This window comes from Felis catus, chromosome C2 (assembly GCF_018350175.1).
Source record: "Felis catus isolate Fca126 chromosome C2, F.catus_Fca126_mat1.0, whole genome shotgun sequence".
NCBI classification, from domain to species: domain Eukaryota; kingdom Metazoa; phylum Chordata; class Mammalia; order Carnivora; family Felidae; genus Felis; species Felis catus.
Window position 1 is genome coordinate 75,290,846 of NC_058376.1, and position 7,993 is coordinate 75,298,838.

Here is a 7,993-nt window from a genome sequence, read left to right on the forward strand (position 1 = left end):
TAGTTAGCTGAGCATCCCACTTCAGCTCAGGTCATGATCTCACGTTCACGGGTTTAGGCCCCGCGTCGGGCTCTGTGCTGATAGCTCTGAACTGTGTCTCCCTCTCTCTCTGCCCCTCCCCCCACTCATGTTCTGTTTCTCTCTCTCTCAAGAATAAAGATTAAAAAGGAGAGAAATATATGAAAAGATGCTAGTAATCAGAAGAATGCAAGTTATAGCAACACAATACCACTTTACACCATCATAATGGCAAAACAAGAAAAGAAGATAATACCATATATTGACAAGAATATGAGGAGATGAGAACAGTCTGGTACTGCTTCTTGGAATGTAAAACATACAGCTTTGGGGGGGGGGCACCTGGGTGGCTCATTTGGTTGAGCGACCAATTCTTGATTTCAACCCAGGCCATGATCCCAGGGTCGTGGGATTGAGCCCCAGGTCAGGCTCCATGCTGAGAGCCTCTATCTTTCCCTCTTCCTCTCTCTCTCTCTCTCTCTCTCTCTCTCTCAAACAAAAACAGAAACAAAGAAAACATACAGCTTTATGGAAAGAGATCTGGCGATACTTAGTCAAATTAAGAATGAATGTATTTCATAACCCAAGAATCCTACTAATGGGTATGCTCAGATAATAGCTCCCCAAGTTCACTAAAGGACACATACAAAGATGTTAACTGTGACTTTGTTTGTGGTGTCAAATATAGAAGTTAACTAGTATCTGCCAGAGGGAATAGATAATTAAAATATAGTATGTTAATACTCTGGAATACTGGGCCATGGTCAAAGTTAATTAAAAACTATATAGTCACATGAGCAGACCTGAAAGCTTAATGTTGAATGAAGATTTATACATAAAACAGTATTTGCATGGGTAAGAACATGCCAAACACAACAGAGTGAGTATCTAAATGAGAGAAAGGGCTGGAAATGACCACCGTGAAGGAAAAAACACATAACAGAACAAGGACAATCTTTGCATTAACTAATGATGATAGTGTTCTATGAACCAATGAGTGTAATTTAATAAACTCTGTGAAGAACAGAAAAGGAAATGGGGGCAGGGGGGCTGTTGTCTGAGAGGCCGTGCCATAGAGGTAAGTGACCCTGACTGTGAGCAGGAGACCTGGGTCCCATACTGATTTGGTCTGTCATTTGGTGGTAACATGAGCCCGGGACATTCTTTTCTAGATTTCCTTTTTCCCCTTTGGTAGCATAAAATATTAGGCTGGAATTTCTAAGATCTTTTCCAGCTTTGTGCTTCATGTACTCTGTTCTTCCTTTCCCATCAATAACCTCCATAATGTCATAAGCAACAATAAAACCATATCACCCATTTCAGAACATTTTTACTCACATTGAAAAATAACCGAACTTATGAAAAATGTCTTTTGCTGAAGGTGTATTTTTTATACACCTGGATGACAGAGTGATATCATTTCTTTAAATGTGCCGTCTTTATCACCTTAAGGCAACAGTTTCCCTTTCCATGGATCAATGGACAAAGGAAAAAAGTTAAAAAAAAAAAAAGGCTTACATAACATTCAGGAGGACTGGAGGAGTTATAGGACGAAAGAGCCCTTCTTAGAAAAACACAGATTGATGAGGAGGCGGACGATGATGATGATGATGACTATGACTACGAAGACGAGGACGACAGCAAACTAGAAAAACGTAAATCCGGAAGAGTTAACCTTGTCTCTGGACATCTAGCTCATAGAGGCCACTAGGCCCTTGTAGCTGGCTCCAGGCTTTTTTGGACTCTGCTTTAAGAGGAAACATACCCTGGAGATGAGTGATGGAAAGCATTATAAAATGAGGAAAGCCACTTTATAGAACTGTGGACTCCATTTACAAACTAAAATAACAAAATGGGAAAATACACTATCATAGAAAATCTATTCTGCACTGTGCTAGAGGAATCATTTTGCCCTTTTAAGAGTTCATTAAAATTCAACAGCTCTTTTCAATCAATTAATACGTTGGCTATGAATAGGAAAATATGTGTGACTGGCCAGTCCTGTACAAACTAAAACATTTGCATAACATCAGCTCTTTCTTTGGTTGCATAATTAATCATTTGGGATTATTCATTTGTAAGCATCATTTTTCAGTGTCAGAAGAAATTATGTTTTACTTATGGCAACATTCTAAGTCATAATTACAGCTATCACTTACTGAACACCGGCTAAGCATCAGGTATTATACATGTCATAATTGTTATGCTTACCACAATATTATAAAGTGAATATTATTATACCTGTTTTTTGGATTAGGAAGCTGAAGTTCAGAGAAGTTTATTAATTTGTTCAAGATGATATGCACTTCAACAGTAAGAATGACTGTCTACAGAACTTATCTTTTTAGCATGCCACATAGCCTCCTCTAAAGATTTTTTCTTCTGAAAATAGTGATTCCATATTAATAGCTAATATTTCTTGTGTGCTCACTATTTGCCACTGCACCTGCAACTTGATAGGCATTGCCTCATTTGAATTCACCAAACATCCCTATGAGATGTGGATATTCTTAATGTACACATTTTCAGTAATGAGAAAAGTAGGGTTTAAAGAAAGTACTACTTGGTCCAATAGAGCACAGCTAGAAAGTAATGGAATCTGGATTCAAGGTCCTGGTGTCAGTTCATATTTTTCTTAATTTTATTTTTAAAAATGTACATACTATAAAACTGAGATTTTGGGTATGCTCCATGAATTTTAACATATGTGTAGATTCATGAAACCACCACCACAGTCTGTAGGCAGAACAATTCCATCACCCTAAAAAGTTTCCTCATGGTACCCTTTGTAGTCACACCCTCCTCCATGCCATCCTCTGCATTCACTGATCTGGTCTGTGTTCCTGTGGTTTGTCTTTTTTTTTAATGTTTATTTCTTTATTTTGAGAGAAAGAGAGAGGGAGCACATGCAGGAGAGGGGCAGAGAGAGAAGGAAAGAGAGAATCCAATGTGGGGCTTGATCCCATGAACCACAAGATTATGACCTGAGCCAAGAGATCAAGAGTTGTCCACTTAACCGACTGAGCCATGCAGGCACCCCTGTAGTTTTATCTTTTTAAAAATGTGATATAAGTGGAATCATGCAGTATGTATGTTTTCAAACTTAATCCTTTCAATCAGTATAATGCCTATGAGCTTCATCCATATTGTTGTTTCCATGTTGTTGCTCTTTATTGCTGAGTGGTTTTTCACTGTACTGATGTATCACATTTGTTTATCCATTCAACTGTGGGGAAAAAAGTGTGGATTCTTTTCAGTTTATGAATAGATAATGAAGAGGTGATTATGTATGCAGTTGCTATAAACATTTCTGTACCTAAATTTTGTGTTAACATGGATTTTCGTTTCCTTAAACACCGAGGACTGGGTTGTTGACTCATAAGTTAAGTGTTTAATCTTTCAAGAAACCATCCAACTATTTTCCAGAATGGCTATATAATTTTGCCTTCTCTCCAGCAATGCAAGAGGATTCTAGTTGTTCCGCACCCTCATCAGCACTTGGTATTGTTAGTGATTGTTTTTAAAACAGTTAAAAATTTTAGCCATTCTAATAAGTTTGTAGTGGTATCTAATGTTTGTTTAATTTACATTTGTCTATTACATTCCTTCATGTGCTTATTTGCTATCTATATTTACTCTCAAGCCAAGTGTCTGTTCAAGTTTTTCTCCCATTTTTTATTTTTATTTTTTATGTTTATTTATTTTTAAAGGAGAGAGAGACAGAGACAGAGTGCAAGAGGAGGAGGGGCAGAGGGAGAAAAAGGTACAGAATACAAAGCAGGCTCCAGGCTCTGAGCTGTCAGCACAGAGCCCAATGTGGGGCTTGAACTCACGAACTGTGAGATCATGACCTGAGCCAAAATGAGCCACCCAGGAGCTTTTTTTTTTTTACTTTTTATTCTCCCATTTTTGAAATTGAGTTACTTTCTTGCAATTGAGTTTTAAGAGTTCTTTATGTATTCTAAATATAGGAACTTGGTCAGAAATATAATTCACAAATATTTTCATACAGTTAGCACTTATCTTTCATTATTCTCACAATGTATAGAGAGTTTACACAAAGATGGGTCGAGCTGCCTGGGTGGCTCAGTTGGTTAAGAGTCTGAATCTTGATCTCAGCTGAGGTCATAATCTCATGGTTTCATGAGTTCCCGTCCCATTTTGGGCTCTGTGCTGACAGTGGAAAAGCTACTTGGGATTCTCTCTCTCTCCCCCTCTCTCTCTCTCCTCTTCCCCCGCTCATACTGTCTCTGTCTCGCTCAAAATAAATAAATAAACTTAAAAAAAAAAACACCAAGATGGGTCATGGGACCAAAGATATACTGGGCTTTCAGACAAACAAACGCGGACAGAAAAATAGAGTGAATCTCTCCAATCTCCATCCCCGTGGAAAAAGTCCCCTGCCCACATTAAATTCTTCTCTATGCAAGAACGATGTGCATGCAGTTCTAAAGAAGCCAAGTTCAGGCCTTCTGTCCTCATAATTTGCATAGCACCCTTTCCCAGCCTGGACTTGGGACTGAGAGGAGAGAGGAGGTCACTTTCAGTCTCTTGCTGCACTGGTGGGGGGCCCTGAGTGAGAGAGAGAGGAAGCTGCTATATCACAGCCCCATGAAAAGTAGAAATGTGCCTTTGCTTGCAGGTAGAGTGAATTGTTTCATCACAGCTATTGCTCCATGGTTTCCAATCTTCATAAACAGTGAATTAAAGGAAATTGGCTTAAAGCTGCAGTATAAAAAATAAAAGTCCTGTATAAAAGGATTTTCCAACTATGAGGAGTTGTAAGCCCTGCGTTGTATTTCTGATCAAAGCTGTGTACAGAGTCTCCAAGAGACTGTGTTCATTCTGTTTATTTAAACTCCACTTTGGGTAAATAACCACCTCTGGGGAAACATAAACACAGCACCTCTTTCCCGTTACAGAGTAACAATTTCCAACTCTATGTCACCTCTTTATCATCAGTGTGTATATATAATTTTTATGGAGTTATAATCCATGTGATGCTTGCTTCCCAGTGTTTTTAGCTTAACATTATTTCACATACATTTTTCCATGTAGCAGCATAGTCTAAATATTTACCATTTACAGAACTACACTGTGATACAGTAGACTAAGAATAGCTCACACTTACATAGTAATTACTGTATGTCAGGCAAGTGCTTTACCTATTTTTACTCATTTAATGTTTCCTCCCTACAACCCTCTGAGGTGGGTACCATCTGTCTTAGTCTGGCTTCAAAAGAAAGCAGAACCTGAAGCAGAGGGTTCCGTACGCTACTTTATTCAGGGTGCAATTCCAAGGAAGCTGGGGTGAGGGAAAAGCGGACGGAGGCAAGGACAGGAGGAGAGTCATGGTGAAGGTGTGTTATCAAGCTGGTTCCCACCAAGTGTGATTGATTGTCCCCTCTCACAAGACCGTCCTCCCATGAGACCATCCTGCAAAAAACTGCATCAACTGCATGTCAGACAGTCATACAGAAAGAGAAGGGAGGAATGGCTTATCTACCACTTCTCATCTGCCCCATGAGAATTTTATCCACACACATACTTCCGGGTAGGCAAATGGCACACCTCAGTTTCAGCAGGGAAGCCTCAGGAATCAGGGCTTGACGCAAGGTGCTCTGTAGTTTGCCTGCACAAAGTCACCAAGTCAGTCGGGGCCCACATAAACCTGAGATGGCAGTAATGGCTGGAAATATACAAGAGATTCTATTATTGCACTAGTTTTACAGATGAGACACGGAGATTGACTCCCTGCCCTAAATCACTCAGCTGGTGACTGGTGGAGCCACATTTGAACCCAGAAAGCCAGACCCTTAACAATTATGCTAAACCAGTCCTTCGATTTGGGAACCTCTGAGTTGTTCTCAGGTTTTCACTGAAATGCTTCAGAGCATAACAGAGAGATTATCAGATAGGAATCTTTGATTCTGACATGGCTCAGAAGCTTGGAAAATCATTTCTGTATGGGTTTCAACTTGTCATGTAGTTTTGAAAGAGCTCAGACTACAGGGCCTTAGAGATCTCATATTCTGAATATAATTATCCTGAAAATTTTTGAACAAATAATACATATTTTTGTAAATTTACCTATCCTGGGTGCCTGGATGGTTCAGTCAGTTAAACATCTGACTTCAGCTCAGGTCATAATCTTGCAGTTCATAGGTTCAAGTCCCATGTCGGGCTCTGTGCTAACAAAATAGCTCAGAGACTGGAGCCTGCTTCAGATTCTGTATCTCCCTCTTTCTCTCCTCCTCCTCTGCTCATGCTCTGTCTCTCAAAACTAAATAAACATTTAAAAAATTTTAAAAACAATTTACATATCCTTAGGATGTAACCTCAGAAAGTAGACCTACTGGATCATAGGGTAGGACCATTTATATGACCTGTGATTTAAATTAGCAATTGCCTTTGGGGCACCTGAGTGGCTCAGTCAGTTAAGTGTCCAACTTTGGCTAATGTCATGATCTCATGGTTCATGGGTTTGAGCCCCGCGTCAGATTCTGTGCTGACAGCTCAGAGACTGGAACCTGCTTCGATATCTGTGTCTCCCTCTCTGTCTGCCCCTCCCCTGCTGGCACTCTGTCTCTCTCTTGGAAAAAAATAAAATAAGTAAACATTAAAATTTTTTTTAAATAAAAAATAAACATAAAGAAATTAGCTGGGTGCCTGGGTGGCTCAGTTAGTTAAGCGTCCAACTTCGGGCCAGGTCATGATCTCGCCCTTCCAGAATTCGAGCCCCATGTCAGGCTCTGTGCTGCCAGCTCAGACCCTGGAGCCTGTTTCAGATTCTGTGTCTCCCTCTCTCTCTCTGCCCTTCCTCCACTCGTGCTCTGTCTCTCTCTCAAAAATAAACATTTTAAAATAAATAAATAAGTAAACAATTGCCTTTGAAAATAATCTTACTAATTTCATGCATTTCTTAGATCTTCAAGGGATGAATGTGCCTCTTGCCTTCCCTGATCATCATTGGGATGAAATAAAATTATATATGAAATATTTCACTTTTGGTGACTTGATAGATATGAAGTAGCATTGCAAAATTTTTCTTTTCTATATCTTGACTGCCTCAATAAGTCAAACATTTTTCCAGGTGTTTTTCATGTGACTTCTTCCTGTATTAATTTTATTTTTAGCAAATTATTTTCCTCTGTTGGAGGGATCAGCTTTACCATCTGCCAAGTGAACAGGTAGGCTGAGGTCTCCAAGAGGTTTTGAGCGGTGAGACAGTACCTATTGGAGTACTGTCTCAATTCTTGAAATAAGTCAGTAAGGGCTTTTACATCTTTAGAGTTTCTGTGAGTCTAGAAACAAGGAAGCCTGTTCCTTGACCAGAGACCCCAAGAAATGTCGTGGTCAACCAAATTCTCTTCTTTCTGCACGGCTCATGTTTTAGTCCTTCCTAAAAGAAGGAGAGATGAACTTAAGTGACCTGATGGATTTGCCCCCCAATTTAAGCAGTTTGTAATATTTTGTATAATGAGCACACATATCAAATGCTTCTCCCAAGGCAGCAGTTATCTCAATTGGAGAACACTTCTCGTTTTCTTCTAAGCCTAGAGCTTCTGAAACACTTGACACATTTGTTCTGCATTTGTGGTGACCTACTTATTCTAAGTTTCAATCTTTTAGCAGCTGAGATTAAAATGGCCAAAGCAATGAAGTCATCATTGTCATTCTCTGGAGATTTAAAAGAAGTATGACAGCATTCTTAGATACTAGGGGAGTTAGGAAGCAGATTACCATATTCTCATCTTGGGACAGGGCTAAAAAAAAAAAAGCAGGGGCTGATTCTTGAGGCGCTCCAGACCCCTTTTCCTAAGCCTCTTTCTCCATTCCAAAAGGGAGAGGTGCTGCTCCTCTTCACTTTTACTCCTATAAACATGTGTCATCAGAACTGGATGAGGGGGCAGGAGAAATGGGTTCAACCCTAGTTCTGCCAACTTAACACCCTTGTGGATTTCGGTAAGTCCCT